General features: G+C 56.2%; 1 long non-coding RNA gene across 2 annotated transcripts; it reads right to left on the reverse strand.

Moving 5' to 3' along the window:
- Nucleotides 1-1,714: 1,714 nt before the first annotated feature.
- Nucleotides 1,715-11,580, reverse strand: LOC106014527 (uncharacterized). Of its 2 annotated transcripts, none has more exons than XR_011803757.1 (6): nucleotides 11,516-11,580; nucleotides 11,261-11,351; nucleotides 4,487-4,675; nucleotides 4,097-4,193; nucleotides 2,730-2,856; nucleotides 1,715-2,631 (listed from the first exon to the last, which is right to left on the reverse strand). It is a non-coding gene; the product is annotated as an uncharacterized lncRNA (long non-coding RNA). The 2 variants fall into 2 exon arrangements; XR_011803758.1 differs by lacking the exons at nucleotides 1,715-2,631; nucleotides 2,730-2,856; nucleotides 4,097-4,193; nucleotides 4,487-4,675 and adding exons at nucleotides 5,388-5,983; nucleotides 6,114-6,239; nucleotides 6,801-7,014; nucleotides 8,015-8,334.
- Nucleotides 11,581-14,206: the final 2,626 nt, after the last annotated feature.

The following is a 14,206-nucleotide window of genomic DNA, read 5'->3' on the forward strand; positions in this document are numbered from 1 at the left end:
TATTTTTATTTTTTCCCTGTATGGTGGAAATTATGCCACGGGCAGTGCCTGGCCACAGCACTGCTGGGTAGGTGCACAGCACACAGCACACCCAAAGTGGTGACCAGTGGTGTCTGCAAGAGAGAAACTCAGGGTGCCCTTCAGACTGACCTAAACCTCCTCGTGGGGTCATGGAAACAGCTTCTGACAGTTCTGCAAATTTGGAGTTTCCATCTCTTGTTACCGTAAGCAGCCGCGCACTTAACACTCAAAAGACATTTGGGATGAGCAGCGAATAATTTCTTCCCTTTTGGAAGAGATTGGGTACAAAATGTCATCTGATTCGGTTTTATTGGTTTGGGTTTTCTTTAAATTGAGTGAAAACGTCAGTGGGACTGACCCATTCTTTCAAAGAATTGTGGTTTTTGATGAATCAGGATTTTCCACTAACATTGAAGGAAAAAAAAAATAAAAAAAAATCCCTGGACTGCACTAAATTAAGTGTCTGTCGCCCCACAAGCCTGGCAACGGAGTCTTTTTCTGCTGGTTTTGCAGCTTACGAGATGCTTTTCCTAATGCCAGCCCTGGCTTTTCCCTTTATCAGTTGAATGACACTGGGGGAAACAGCTGGCTGAAAATCAAGGCTTCTGGTGCGCTAAAAATTCTCCCTGGCTCTTTGCGATTCGGAGTTTGGGTTCAAACTGGCCCCGGACCAAGCGTGTGTGCTTGGCAGATACAGAGAGAAACCTGGGGAGGGCGGGGGGAGCTCGGCCCCCTGCGTGGCACCGCCGGTCCTGCCTGCCTCCCTGCCAAAAAAAAATCGGGGAGGGAAGGGCTGGAGATGCCCTACTGGGGGGCTTCCCACCTCCGCCGCTCCTTCAGGCAAGCCAGCAACTCAGTCTTTCCAGAATTGGGTGCTGGAAAACCCCAGTTAATAGGGGGATTTGGGGCCGCAGAGAGCTGAGCCTCCAGGATGCCATTGTGCCAGGTCCTTATGGCAGTTTGGGTTTGGGGGGAGCAGGTCTGGGGTCTGCAGGGGGCTCAACAGCTCAGGGGGAAGCTGCTCTTAAATTCTGGGGAGGCTCAGGGTCAGGAGGTGACCGTGTCTGTGCACAGCTTTCCTACTTTCTTCCTCATTTTTTATCTAGTCCTGAGCATCCGTCCATCCCTTCCCCATCTTGTTCCCATGTGTCCTCTCCCCAGGCTGCTTTCCTCCATCAGCTCCAGGTTCTCGAATCCGTTTCCTCCTCCAGCTCCTCTCCCACCTCTCCATCCTCCCTGCCATCCACTGCAAAATCTTCGTGGTGGGGCAGAGGAGGTGGCCGTGGGGCTGTGCCCAACCAGGAGCCCATGGGGACTGCAAATCCTAAGAGAAAACGGAACCTGAATGGGATGGAGCTGGGCTCCCTAAATCAATCACCACCACCAAGCGGGGCCGTGGTGCCCCTGAGGGCAACTGACAGCTCAGGGGGCCACCTCCAAACCAGAGGCCATCCCTAGATCCGAGGGGACATGTGTGGGGACATCCAGCCTGGTCGCCCACCAGCACCTCCCTACCTTTTGGGGTCCCCAGCTCTGGGCTGGCTCTGGGGACAGCAGAGACCCCAGGCTGGGCTTGCAGCCACCCCCCTCTGCCCACAAAGCCCCCCACCACCACCTCGGCATGCCGATGCCACCGTGCCTCCCCCGTCCCTGTCCCCCCCTTCCCTCCTCTCTCTGAAAGTCATCAGGCCTAGCGAGGTCTTCTCCCACTTATGCAGCTCATGAATATTTAACAGCATCTGCTCTGGAGGCGATAAAGCCTACCAATCCTTGACAAATATGGCCTAATCTTTTCAATTTCGGGGTGCAAATATTCCTTCAGAGTCCTGTTTGTCACCTAGATTAATGACTGTGGCTCCCATAATCCTTGGGTGCTAATTCAAGTGGTGGCTGCCGGGGCCGCGCATGGCGGAGGGATGCTGGGACACATCTGAAGGAGAGATTACTCGCTCGAGGGCCCTTTGCTGCAGGGTTTTGTTCCTCCCTTGGCACTGGGGACGAGGTGGGGGCTGCTCGCATGCTTGTTTTTAACCCGTCGTAGAGGCTGAGCCCGTCCCGGGTCCGATGGGGACAGGGGGACGCCAGGGATGGGGTGGGATGGGGATGTGTGCTCACCTCCAGCTGTGGCTCCTTTCTTGGGGGCTGGTGCAGAGAGCAGCCCCGGCACCACCAGGCTGTGATGTGCTTTAGGATCAGCCCCATGTGGGCACTGAGCATGGGATGTGTCCCGAGGAAGCCACCAGTGCCTTCTCCAGCTCACAGCGGGCTTTGCAAACCACTTAAAATTGCGACCCCAATCCCCATCCCAGTGTCATTCATCCCCACGTCCATGCAGCCTCTTCACCCCTGGAGACACAGGGCACGGGGCTGGGTGATGCTCAGCTCTCCACCACGGATGGAAGGACGAGGGGATGTTTTTGGTCAACACGCCCAGGGAAACCCCACAGCCCCACCGCCTCCAGGCACACGGTGCCGGCCACATATATTCATTTGTTCCCCAGCCAAGATGAAAATATAGCAGGGAGAAGAGGGGGAAATCAGTGCTGGAGCTGATCAATGACACCAACACCTCTGCTGCGGGGCTGGCAGCTCCCATCCATCGCCCGGAGCCTGGGAAGATGGATGGGAAGAGCTGGGAAGGGCTGCGAGGAGTAGGGCAGCCCCAAAAGAGCTGCCCCAGGCAGCTCTGCACCCAGACAGGGACCTACCTCGGGCACAGGGATCCTCTTGAACCAAGCCAGCAGTGGCAGCTCTGGGTGCACCAGGGGGATCCGGTCCCAGGGGAAATCCCCTCGCTGCTTGCTGGACGGGAAAACTTCCACGTGGCACCAGGAACTGCAGAGCGCAACCAAGAGTGGCGTTATTTTTAGGTTAGTTTCACATTTCTGTGGCAGAAAATGCTTCCTCAGCCAGACAAAAATAATACTGTGAATAAAAAAGTAGGAAAACAATTTTTTTTTTGCGAGCAAAACCAAAAAAAATAGGAAAAAGCATTTTCTTCCACCTGAAAAAAAGAAAAAAAAAATCATCAAAAGAAAACTTTTGCACAATGAACATTTCTGGATGCTTTCCCTCCTAAAATATTTTGGGAAGAAAATCTGCGAACCCATTCCCTGCCTGGAGCTTCATCAGGGCTCTGCAGCCAGTATTTGCCGCCGTCCTTGTTTTCCCCTAGCTGGTTCCTACACCTGCCGCAGGCTTTTGGGGCCAGGAGGCTTCAGCTGGCTGATGCAGAAGGGGGATTAGGGATGGTATTGGCAGCCCCCAGCACATTGGGGCCGGTCCCACAAACCCCAACCTCCACAGGATGCTTGAGGGGGGCTTCGGGATGCTCAGGCTGACTTGGGACGCGGGCCCCAAGGAAGGAGAGGTGCCGGGGGGCACGGAGGGAAAGGATCAGCCCCTCCTGTGCCGGCATCCCCGCTCCCTGCCCCCTCTTCTACCTCTTTTTTTTTTTTTTTTATTCCGCTGAGCAAGCTCAAAAAGCAAAGCTGGCGCCTTTGTCCTGCCCAGGCTTCGTTAGGGCCCTCGTCGCACCGGGGTGGGGAGCGGCTCATTAGGCGGCGGCTTTGAAGCGGGCTGTGTTTGGGGTTCATTTGTATGCCGGCAGAAGGGAAACCTCTGTGCTCCCAGGATGTTTTTTCTGGAGGGGCTTCCTGGAAACACAACAAACATGACCCCGCGCGGCGCTCCCCCGGCCCACGTAGGGCGGCGGGGGATGAAACGCGGGGCCGGGACAAAGGAGCAGCCCCACAGCCCCCCCCCGTCCCCCTGTCCTAATGAGGACGAATGCACACCGATGGGGACCACGAGTTTTCCTGCCCTGGTGACTCAAAGCTAAAGAAATCCCAAATTTTATGGGGTTCGGAGGGGCCTCGGGGCTCACTTTGTTAGCGGGATGAAAACCCATTCCTCTGGGTGTTTTGCTAGGGCAGAAGATCCAGTGGATTCCAGCCTGGCAAATTATTATTTTTTGGGACAAATCCTCCATTATTCTTTAAAACGTTGTCTCAGGATGAATAGGGAATGCAAGTGAAAGGTACAAATTCTTGCCAATTTTGGCAGACCAGCTTACCTGAATGAAAGTTCCTAGTAGGTAGCGTGCTGGAGGAGTTGGGCCATTTCTTCTTGATGCTTTTAACTTTGAGGTGAAACAAGTTTGGGTGCTTTGTCTGCATTGATGGGAAAGGAGAAAAGAAAAAAACTTGTTGGTACGGGGAGGAAATTGTTTTAGTCACCTGAGTTAAAAATAAATGGAAATCATCTCCCCAGTAAGCGATCCCAAAGGGTCCAGAACTGGGGAGGAGGCACAGGGTGAGAGCCCTGTCCATGCAGCCTGGGGTACCACCGGCCATGAAGCAGTGGATGTGTCCAAAGAACAACAAAAAAGCTGGTGAAGGGTCTAGAGAACAAGTGTTATGAGGAGCAGCTGGGGTTGTTCAGACCTTACAGAACTTTAAATTACCTTAAAGGAGCTCGTAGCAAGGTGGGGATCGGGCTCTTCTCCCAGCCAAGTGACAAGATGAGGGGAAAGGGCCTCAGGTTGCACCAGAGGAGGTTTAGGTTGGATATCAGGAGGAATTTCTTTACTGAAGGGGTTGTGCAGCCTAGGAACAGGCTGCCCAGGGACGTGGTTGTCACCAAACCTGGAAATCTTCAAGAAACATGGAAATGCAGAGCTTAGTGACATGGGTTAGTGGTGGAGTCGGCAGCATGAGGTTAAAGGCTGGGTGCTGCGAGTCGAGGGACGAGGACAGCAGGGAGGCTGGGGATGCGGTGGCCTCGTGGATGTGCTGCCAGGGCTCGGGAGGGAAGGCAGGGAGCAGAGAAAGCCTCAGCAGGCCCTGTCAGCCTCATTCACACGTTATCAGATGGGGGAAGCCCGCAGGGCCGTGCAGGAGGTGATTAATCTCGGTCTCCAGCAGGAAGGCTCCTGGAGAGGAGCAGGGAGGTCAAGAGGAGATGCGGGTTGAGGAGAGGTGGGAGCCTGGCAAACGCCTGAATTCATTTGTACCTTTAATGCAGAGCTTGCCTCAGATCTGAAGCCACCTCTAGACCTCCCCCGTGTTAATTTGGGTTTTTATTTGGGATCACCGCTTTCTCCTCACTATAAAGCACATCATCACCACCACCACATGCTTTTATGGCACCTTTATCTGATTACCTGAAAGCGTTCATTCAATCAGCACTAATTCATTAGGCTTCCCACAGTCAGGTCAGGAGGAAAAGGGGGGCAATGCCCACCTGCAGGGCAGCCCCACATGGGCAATGGGACCCCAAGTCCACCCACCTCGCTTCCTCATGGGTTCACGGCCACGATGTGGGAAGGTTTGGGCTAAACCAGACCTCCAAGACCTAGAGACAAGGCAGCAGGGACGATGAGGAAGATGAGGTCTGTGGGCATGGGGTGGTCCTGCCCCCCCCGGGGGCTGGGGGCGGTGGGCAGGGCCGCCCATCTGCTCAGGTTTTGTCCCTCAATTAGGCTGCGCCACACCGCGCTCCCCGCGCTTCATTGGTTTCCACTTCACGTTCCTCATGGTTCTCAGGCACCGGCACTGAGCAGCTCTGCGCCATCTCCAGAGAGCCTTCGCCTTTGGATTTGGGCCATTTTATTTTATTTTTTTCCCCCCTTTTCCCATTTTTCCAGACGCTCCCCTCACCTGGGCCAGCTCAGAGGGGAGATGTGGCACCAGCCATACTCGGGCTCCTGCCAGTTGTCCCCTCTGCTCACAGCCTCCCCACAAACCTGTGTGACCCCAGCAACATTTCCTGCTGCTCTGGAGTCATCCAGCCCTCAGCCTGCTTTTCTCCACCTGCCTCAGCACCTGTGCATGGGCACGAGCACCACACATCCCTCTGGAAAGCTTTGATCTGCATCACAGGTTCGGATGCTGTTGCCCATCACAACCCACATGCTTGACCAACACATTGCTTGTAACCCCAGATCAAACCACAGGCCATTCTGGCAAGAAGAAATTAAAAATAAGTGCACAAAGCCATTGGCATGTACGTGGGTTAAGCCTGTATTAGTGTTGGCAGGCTGCAGAAGCAAGCGGAGACTCCCTCCTTCCTATTTTAGCTCCCATCCTGACCTTTACTTCGCTGCCGAGGCGGCTGTGCTGCTGCATCCGACCCATCCATCTTTACATCCCAAAGATATTATTATTTAATTCCCTCTGCAGCCGCCTGCAGCTCCTGATGGCCAAGCAGTTCTTCGGCTGATAAAAAAAAGTTGAGCATCACTCAGTAAATCAGCAGCAACAGAAACGCTGAATCATTAAATCTTAGGCTGTAATCTATTTCAGCTGGGTTCAGGAGATGCCAGGAGAGGAGAGCGCACGTTTGGAGCACCGATGCCCATGGGAGCAGGCAGCATCCCTGTTTGGAGGAGCATCACAAAATGGGGAAAACAGCTCATCAGCTCGTGATCTCCTGCAGACGGAGGTCAGCACCCGGCCACCCCGTTCTCTCCTCCTCCTGCGGACACGCTCCCACCCGCAGCAGGGGCTGCATTTGTGTCCCGAGGGAGCAGAACCCAGGGCTGAGCACCCCCACGTCCAGGCACAGAGCTGGGAGTTGCGTGTTGAGCCCTGGCTATGCCTGAGGGTCCAGCAGAGCCCCTTTTGAGCCATTCTGGGCTGTTTCTTACCCTTCCAGGTGCTTTCCTGCAACAGGAGCTGGGCACAACCAGCACGCATCATCTCCTCCGCACAAAACCCCATGCCACCAGCCCCTCTGCCCAGCAACATTTCCCCTGCCACCACCTCCAGGAGCCTCACCGAGCTCTCAGCAGCCACAAGAAGCTGCCAGTGGATGCGGGTCTCACCCCTGCCCTGGTCTCTCCTGGAGGAGCTCTGTAATGTTCAGCTTCTCCCAGTTCGGAGCCTTACGATATTTTGGAGAGGGAAAGGTCTGGGGGCTCCCCCAGCTCCGTGGTGGTCTTTCTTGTTGGATTAGTACCATGGATCCTCCAAGGGGTCCTTGTGTTAAAGCCTAAAATCAGAGAGAGGAGCAGGTAAGCAGGCAAACAGGGGCTCGGTGATGGAGAGGAAGGAGGACGAAGAACTGGGTGGCTGGAGTCACGGACAAAAATACACGCTGGGAAGGAGGGAGGGAGGGCTCAGACACTTGGCTGATGGATTTGCTGCACAAGAGACCAAAGGTATGCTTCTTCCTCCTCATCATCATTATCCCTGGAGCAAAGGAAGGGACACCCAGTCCCGGGCACCCACAGGGCCCCCCAGTTTTGGCACAGCTCCCCCAGCAGCCAGCCCAAAACCCAGCCTGGCTGATTCTCCATCCCCTTTGGTGGGGACACACGGAGCACCCCTGGCAGGAGGCACTTCTGCCCACCACCACCCTCACCCCAGGACGATCAGCCTCCCTCCCTCCCCACAAAACCACAGCCCAGTCAGGGGGGGACAGCCAGCCCTGGCAATCTCACGGCCCCCCCAGGCTGGCCGCATTGTCCCTCCGAGATGCCTCCTTCCCCCTCCCCGACACCCCCCGTCTCTCCTGGCAAATTCTCCCCCCCTCCCCTCCTCCTGGATTCAGCCGCTCTCATAATAGCATCCTTTTCATGGAGACAAATTGTCCAGCCGGGGGCTGCACCTGAGGGCTTTCACCCTTTAACAAATAGCCTTTTAATTTTCTGCCAGAAGGGCATGGAAAAGGGGGGGGGACGAGGGGAAAAAGAGGGGGGGGGGCTGCAGAGGGGGGTTGCACAGAGGAGAGAGAATCAATCAGACATCCATCTTCATCATTGCTGCCAGGGGACCGCTTGCACTGGCTGGATGCCCCTGGGGGAAGGTGGGGTGAAAAAGAGAAGGGGTTGGGGCGAGGGGGAGGCAGGAGGCGGTGAAGGGATTGAAAGGGGGGGGGGGGGGGGCACAGGCTTCTGAAAGCCATGTGGAGCATTGCCCTCGAGCCAGATAAGCAGCAGCAGCCCTTGGATCGCAGGGAGCAGCAGGGAGGGACGTGCTCCTGTGCTTACCCTGCTCTCCGAAGGGGCTGGGTCGGATGCAGGGGTGATGGCCCCACGGCACAGGGACACCACGGGACATCCTCACCTGCTGGGAGCGGGGAGGTCCCCGCAACAAAAGAACAAAGAAATGCAGGGGGGGACACCACCAGCACCTCCTCCTCCCGCAGCAAGGGCAGGCATCACGCTCCGCTTCCACCCCAGGATGGGGGAGCCAGAAGGGTTTTGTCCCTGGGCAAGGAGCCCGCCAGCATCTCCCTCCCCTCTCCTCCAGCACAAGGGGAGACCACGCTGCGGTGCCAGCTTCAGCTGGGCTCCATCGCCTTTCCCAACTACAACAACAAAAAAAAATAAGCAGAAAGGTTAATTAGATGTTTGCAATCCAATTTACGTCGTGTTTGTGAAACCGGCATTTCACAAACCAGCCTGGGAGCCCCCCGTGCCCTCGCTCTTTTGCTAAATTTATTTCACAGCTTCGCCGACCTGGCTGGGCCGGGTCAGAACTCGCCCATTATCATTTTTATCACCGCCTCGTACCCTGTAATTACGAGCTGCTTCCCTCCTTCCCCGGCCCCCTCCGCGCACAGGGTGGGGATGCTGCTCCTGCTCTAAGCTCCTTCCACGCTGGGGCTCACCCAAAGCCTGGGACAGCTCAGCCCTGGTTTTGGCTGATAAGCGAGGGGAGGTTGTTCGGAAAGAGGGGAGCTTGCTGCTCACCCCCCAAGCATTAAAATATTCAGATGGATAGTAGCAAGGCAGAGAGAGGGGAGGTAACAGGCACAGCCCTCGGGGGCTCCGCAGCACCTCAGCTGCAGGGCCGAGCCAGCGCAGGGCTCAGAAATTGGGTTTGGGACCCAGGTGGCCACCGGGAGGAAGGATGCTGCCCGGATGCAGGTGGGCACGGCCAGCCGGGCTGTGCTTTGTTGCAGAAATTTGGCTTCGTTTCAGTCACCTGTGAGCATGAATCAGGAGAGGGCTTGCAGGCAGCACGAACGCGCACACACACGCGCAGCCAGCTCAATTGCCCATGAGAAGGCTCATGTAATTAACAGGCAGCCGGCTTCTTTTGCGAAGAAAGGACTTGGGGGGCATTTTTCTGGGGCAAAGCCCCGCGAGCAGGTTTCTGCAGGAGCACTCGCTGCAGTGGGGGCCCGCGAGGAGCCTGGAGGTGAGGACAGAGCATTGCCCTCTCCGTGGGCCACTCTTGGAGAAGGCAAGAAAAGGCTTTTTTGCAGCTAAATCCCCAGTGCAGGGCCCCTCTGCTGCTGGAAACGCAGTAAGGGTGGGCATGGGGACCTGGGGATGGTGTCAGATGCTCGCATCCATCATGCACCGTGCTATGGTCACGGGGGGGTCTCCATCACGGTTCCCCAGCCCCAAGCACCTCTAGCTCAGCCCGTGCTGCCCAACACACACACACACCCCACAGCCACCTGCCTGCACAGCACCAAGCACAAACCCACCTCGAATCCCCCTCAAAACAAGGGCCAAGCCCCCAGCCCTGCCAGCTCAGGGCTGAGCACGCCTCCCCCCTCCCTGCTGCTGGAGGACCATTAAAACCCCATTAACCCGGGGCTGTTATTAATCACACAACGTCACCCAGCGGGGACAGCCGTGACATCCGAGCGCCCGGGCTCCCCCCAGCTCCAGGTGACACGGGCACCGAGCAGGTAGGGCTCATTTCTAACCCTGCGAGCACGCCGGCTCCAGATAATGAATTTCTTCCGCACCACAAAGGAGGAGAGCTTCGCCGAGACTGGAAATAATCACCCCGAGGCGAGGCAAGGCAGGGACCGGACTCTGGACGCCTCTCAGCCCTGCAGATGATAATCCCCTTTGGGGCTGGGCTAGGGGCAAGGCGAGGAGACCGCAATTTATCACCTGCCCGGACTGTGCGCACCCACTGGAAGGGGATCTCCAGCTGTGCCAAAGGGCACACCCGAGGAGGGACAGGTCCCGGGGGGGGAAATCAACCCAGGAGCTCCGGAGATGTTCCCGTCGGACACCTGAGGACACGGAGGGGACGTCCCCAGGCAGGCACGGAGCAGGTTAACACCACGGAGCCGAGCCTCTGCCTGCGCCAACGGAGGCTTCAGCCCCATCAAGCCCTCGCAGTTCCGTGATATTAAAGCTTTCCCCTCATGCATAGAAGCAAGCAGGGGGGCTAATTGCTTCTTATGACACTATAATGGTAGGACTATTTACAGTAGATTAAAATCCAATCCATAATGAGGTATAATAACTTCGCAAATGCCAGGATTCGTCAAAGGGTGAGGAGCGCCGCGGAGCCTCGGAGCCGAGCAGCCTCGGACCTGGGGTCTGAGCCCTAGCGCAGGAGGAGCAGGGAGGGGGTTTTTGGTGGGTTCTCCCTCCCTGGTCACTTCTCCCCTAGGTTAAGCACTGGGGATGGAGGAAGACCCCAAACACAGACCCTCAGAAACCCCCCAGTCACACCAGGGCTTGCTGGGGGACAGGGCAGCCTCAGGACCAGGATCCAGCAGCACCTTATGGACAAACCTCACCTGGACAACACACTGCATGGCACACAGCACACTGCAAAACCAGATCCCCCAAAATCCATGGATATCCCCACACATCCCCAGTCAGCCCCCATCAGCTGGAGAGGACACAAGCAGAGGCACACGGGCATCTCCACTGACCCCCCAAGCTCAGGGCCACATGTGCCTGGTTTTCCTGCAGATTATCCTGCAGTATCCTGCAGAAATCCTACAGATTTCTGTCCCACAGGAGAGCAAGGGCTGAGATCCAGCCCCCTTGGGGTCCACAGATCCAGCTCCCTTGGGGTCTGCTTCCTGCCTCCACCGCGTGTTTATGGTGCGACCTTGAATGAGCCTGGCGACACATCACTCCTGGCTTGTTCAGAGGAGGTATTTATTTATTCTCTGCCAATGACATGGGCTGACGGTGCCCTCTGAATTTCAAATAGGACTCTGCTCTGCTTTCACAGCCTGTGTGGCTCTGCTTTAAAAAAAAAAAAAAAAATAGCCAGAGAAGAAATAAGCCCAAAAAGCTGAGACCTAATTTCTTCCTCTGGGAAGGGAACATTGCTCCTCAGCTTCAAGGGCTCTCTCCTGGAGTCCTGTGAGCAGGCTCAGTGCTGTGCTGGCACCACGCACAGGGGATTAAGGGATGGGGATAAGTGTGAGCAGCCAGAAAGTGCCTGTGGTTGTCCCAGGGGATGGAGGCTGGGGTCAGGGAGAGCCCCCAGGGGAAGTCACAGCCCATCCATTCACCTACCTCAGGTCTCCAGCAATCCCAACAGGTGAAATCCCAGCTCCAAGGGACGTGGTGTCACCACAGGTGGAAGCATGGAAGGAAAACCATCAGGCTAGGAGGTGAAGCAGCTCGGGTTATCGTGAGCTCTGCTGAAATTCACCCACACAGCAATACCATGCAGGCTCACATCCAGCAGCACAGCCCAGTGACCACCAAGTAGGTGTGCAGCAACAAAATAGGTCCAGAACAGGTCACCCCACAGGCTGAGGTCCTCACCAAGAAGGTCTGTGGCCAGACACAGGCAAGGCTGAAGGAGGCACATCCACAGCAAAGCTCAAAAAGTGAGTGGAGGCTCAGGTCTGGGCTTAAATAGACCCCAGCCGCAGGTGGAGCCCCCAGGTGAGGCTGCTCAGGGTCGTTAGTGCCTTGTGTCACCAAGGTGATGCTCTGGGCAAGGTGCTAGCCCAGCATCCACCTGAAATTCAGAGGTGTCCTTTGGTATGAATAAAGATCCCAGCTGGAAAACTTGTACGTGGCAGCTCCTCATCCCAGGAGGGGATGGGGCTTCTCAGCCTGCATCCGAACCCGTTGTCTCGTGGCAAACGTGGTGCTCTTTGACTCACCTCGAGGAATAAAACACACATTTCACCCAATTTTGGTGGTGTTTGAGGGAGCTGGAACAGGCGATGGGGAAGAAGCACACGGAGAGGGCGGCTTCACCTCTTGGTGGGAAAGAACCACTGGCCACAGCCCGAGTGAAGTTCCCACTTTATGACATTATTTTATTTTTTTTTTTAACCAGCCTGGCTATTAACTTCGGTATTGGCTTAAACCCCCTGGCCTCAGGCACAAGCAAAGCAGAGCTCATAGACTGTAAATGTTAATACTGCTTTAGCACCTTTATAAGCTAAAAGGTGGATGCAAGATCTGGCGCATTAATTCCTTTTTTTTTTTTTTCATCTTTTTAGCACATTTTGGGGTAATATGAATAATAAATATTTGAGCTGATGAAGGTTAATGGATGGGTAGCCCTGGTGACTGGCACTCCTGGGGGGAAGGCAGCAGCTCCCTTCTTCCCAGGGGATCCAGGGGGCTCCAGCAGCCGCCTATGGAGAGGTTGGGGGGCTCCTCATCAGGGAAATATCCAGGGCAAAAACTTCTTGGGGGGGTTTCACTTGTTAGCACTTCAAAGAAGAGCGCTGGGGCTGGTGGATGAGTGGAGATGGCCGTCCCTAAACTGCCCTGGGCAAAGCTTTGGGGAGAGGAGAGACACCTCCAGCCAGGACATCAGCCTGCAGTTTCCATCCAAAAAAATGCCAGCTTTGTCCAGCACACAGCCCCAGCCTCAGAGCCCTTTGGGCATCTAATTCCCATGGAGGTGGTGGTGGTGGAGCACAGGAACTGATCCCTCAGGGGGTGTAATCCCAACTGACACCCCCTCGTGCTGGGGGAACAACCCAGATCTCCCAGATCTCTGACCTGGATCTCCTAGATCACTGACCCAGAAATCCCAAATCTCCAATCCGAACCTCCCAAATCTCCCACACAGATCTCCCAAATCTCCCACCCAGATCTCCCAAATCTCCAACCCAGATCTCCCAAATCTCCCACCCAGATCTCCCACCCAGATCTCCAGACCTCTGACCCCGCCTGGCTTTGCAGAGCCTGGGTCAGACCAGGAGGACTTTTGGTGGCCCACCTCTGGTGGACATCAACGTGGTGGGATGCGGGGACACCAGGGGCACATCCCTCACCCTGGCAGTCGGTTATGGGGTGGGTGGTGACAGCATGGCTAAAAGAAAGCCTTGTCCTGATCCCTCCTGCCCCAGCACCAGCCCAGGACCTGCCGCAACGCCCCGTGCCACCCCACGCGGGGACAATGCGGTGACAGGCACCTAACGGCACGCAGTGACCGTGGCGTGGAGCCAGAGGCAAGACGCACGACCTGCAGCTCTCCCCCTATTCCCCTCCCACCCCATCCACCTCCCCAGACCCCGATTTGGGGCCGGGGGCTGCAGCAGGGCTCCAACCCATCCTCCTCGCACCGCGCTCGCTCGCGCGTGGCATCGCCGGGCCCCCCCCCCCCGTCCCTCTCCATCCTTGGGGGATATCAAGGGCAAGCAAGAGAAGGGTTACCTGGAGGGAAGGGTTGCTAAGCAACCCCCCCCCCGACCCCCCCCCAAGCATCGCAAACCCAAAACTCGTTCCAGGCCTGCAACCAGATTAGCATATTAATGAGGCTGTAATTTCCCCGGAATTGTCTGCGCGGCTATGCCCGCTCACAGCGGCACTGGCCCAGGAGTTTGCTATGCAAATAAACTGGTTTTACAGGCTGTGACTTAATTAACTCATCAAGTTCATCTTCCTAACAAAAAAGGCAGACTAACTGCGGATTAATGGACCTGTGTTTGCTCTTCTTTCTCTCGCCCCGGCTCCCCGAGGCACCCGCTCCCTCCAGACCCTTCCCTTCCCGGCCCCGCCAGGAGATAAATCCTGGGAAAAGAGATGGGGGGATCGCAGCACAGCCTCCTGCGGAGTCTGGGAGGTTTCCTCCTCGGCTTCAAGGGGAATAAGACGGCTCAGGCCTCGAGGATGGCAATTACGCCTCCAGCTGAAGCTGGCAGGTGACCACTTATGAGGAGGAGGTGGCAGCGTCGCGGCGCTGTCCCCGTAAGGCGGATCAGGGGCCGGGTGTTTTGGGGACGGGGATTAAGGCTCGGTGCCCAGGTGAGCGCTGGCGAGCCCGCTCCATCCCCATAGGTGCAGGGTCAGGGCAGGCAGGAGGGATGCTCTCCCTCCTGGGTTAATTAGAGAGGTCCTTCTGGATGCATCCCATGCTCAGCGGCTCTTTCTGCCTTTTGATAATGACCAGAAAAATAAATATAAGGATTTGCAGAGTCACTGGGAGAGAGTTCACATGGCCAAAAGTCTGTATTCAACCACAAGCCCCCGGACTGGAGGCTTCTT

This window comes from Anas platyrhynchos, chromosome 16 (genome assembly GCF_047663525.1).
Source record: "Anas platyrhynchos isolate ZD024472 breed Pekin duck chromosome 16, IASCAAS_PekinDuck_T2T, whole genome shotgun sequence".
Lineage (NCBI taxonomy): Eukaryota > Metazoa > Chordata > Aves > Anseriformes > Anatidae > Anas > Anas platyrhynchos.